Source organism: Terrapene carolina, unplaced genomic scaffold (assembly GCF_002925995.2).
Source record: "Terrapene carolina triunguis isolate 2854851 unplaced genomic scaffold, T_m_triunguis-2.0 Scaffold90, whole genome shotgun sequence".
Classification (NCBI taxonomy): domain Eukaryota; kingdom Metazoa; phylum Chordata; order Testudines; family Emydidae; genus Terrapene; species Terrapene triunguis.
This window is the reverse complement of record NW_020664441.1, coordinates 2654457-2656707: the sequence shown is the minus strand read 5'-3', so window position 1 is coordinate 2656707 and position 2251 is coordinate 2654457. Positions and strand designations below refer to the sequence as shown.

Sequence of the window (2251 nt, the reverse complement as noted above, 5' to 3'; positions counted from 1 at the left end):
GATTTACCAAGGGTCATGGTAGATACTTAGTTTATGGACAAATTTTAATTCAAGATTGGATGATTTTTTAAAAGATATGCTCTAATTTACAATGAAAAATATTGGAAAAATATTATGACCTGTGTTATACAAGCAATTAGACTAGACCGGGGGGGTTGAATTTATCATCTGCGAACACCTTGGGATCCACAGACTATATCTAAGGGGTCCTCAAAAAGTTGTTGTTACCATAGAACACTGGTTTTCAACCTGTGGTCTGTGGATTCCTAGGGGTCCACAGATTATGTCTACAATTTCCACCTCCATTCAAAATTTGTGATTGGTCCGCAAATAAAAAAAAACTCACTCGTCTAGATAATCAAAATGGTTCCTTTGGGCTTTGGAATCTATGACTAAATTAAATTTCCATTGTTTAGGCATCTCTTAAGAGATAACACGAGTCTCCACTGTACATCAGATTTATTGTTGTGATACCCATTGCTTCTATCCCCCGCTCTGCCTTTTTTTGACACAGAGCACAGTGAAAGGAGAAATGGCTCCCGGGAACTGCACCGGAGTGACTGGCTTCATTTTCCAGGGAATAACCGACAGTCCAAAGCTGCAAAACATCCTCTTTGTGTTCTTCTTTGCCATTTATTTCTGCACCCTGGTGGGGAATGTCGGGATGATTGTGCTGATTAAGGTTGACTCCCAACTCCACAGCTCCATGTACTTTTTCCTCAGCAATTTGTCAATCTTAGATGTTGTCTACTCCTCTGTGATTGCCCCCAAGGCGATGGTCAGTTCCCTAGCAAAGAGTAAAGGCATTTCTTTCCCTGGGTGTGTGGTTCAGTTTTTCCTCTTCTCTTTCTGTGCCAACAATGAGCTTTGCCTCCTGGCTGTGATGGCGTACGATCACTTCGTGGCCATCTGCAACCCATTGCTTTATAATGTCATCATGTCCAAGAGAGTCTGCTTCCAGCTGGTGGCTGGCTCTTACCTATGTGCCTGTGTCAATGCTACTGTGCATATGTGTACTATATTCAGTCTGTCCTTCGGCCACTCCAATGTCCTCGATCATTTCTTCTGTGATAGTCGCCCACTCCAAGAAATCTCCTGCTCTGACTTTCGTATCAATAAGCTTGTGCATTTCATCATAGAAGCAATAGGCACCATTTTCATCATCCTCACCTCCTACATCTACATCATCTTAGCCATCCTGAGGATCCGCTCCACTGCAGGAAGGCACAAAGCCTTCTCCACCTGCGCCTCCCACCTGACTGACGTTTCCATCTTATATGAGACCCTGATCTTTACATATTTATGACCCTCATCTGGCAGCTCAGTGGACTGGGAGAAAATGGTGGCCGTGTTCGATACCCTTGTGATCCCCATGCTGAACCCCCTGATCTACAGCCTGAGGAATAAGGAGGTGAAGGATGCCCTGAGGAGGACAATATACCAGAAAATTATTCCTCGCTGTATGTAAATATGGGGACTGGTTTTTACTGATCAGTACTGGAGTGCAGATATGAGCTAGTTCTCACTCGTTAAGTCATTATGCAGAAATTTCTGTCATCATGTGACTTACAGGAGAATACAATAAGGAAATGGAACTTGAGCCAGATAATGAAGAAAGACGCTATTTCCCTTGAAAAACAGTGTCCAGTAACTGTGTTACAGCTTCTCCTTTATGCATTGATATGTGATTTCTGCAATATAGGCATCTCTCCCTGCTGTTCCACTACCTTTTGAATTATATTGGTTAATTCAGCAGATGATATAAAGAGGAGATACTCGGATACTGTAATTGTTTTTGTTTGCCACTGCTATTAACTTAGTTCCCACTGCCCCCACCTAAAATCACTGTACAATTAAATAAAGGGAGGTGTACATGGAGAGATGTTTTTTATAGATAGATAGTCATACAGATGGTTCTGTTTGGGGACAGACAGGTAGACACTAGACAGATAGATTTTTTTAAACAGGGATAGATAGACAGAGAGATGGTTATGTATGGGGACAGGTAGACAGAAACACGTCATTATACACACACATGAGAAAGGAAGGATTGTTCAGAGGTTATTGCACTCGCCTAAGACTTAAGGGGTCTGAATTTAAACTCCTCCTCCACTGCAGACTTCCTTTGTGACCTTAAGCAAATCACTTAGGGACAGATTTTTTAAAAGGAATTTCAGTTCCTAACTCCCATTGAAATAAATGGGATTGAGCTCCCTAAATACCTTTAGAAATCTTGGGTTTAGTCTCCCTT

The 2251-nt window shown here is 41.9% G+C and overlaps 1 pseudogene; it reads left to right on the top strand.

The window, feature by feature from the left end:
* Positions 1–532: 532 nt before the first annotated feature.
* Positions 533–1468, top strand: LOC112105644 (annotated as a pseudogene).
* Positions 1469–2251: the final 783 nt, after the last annotated feature.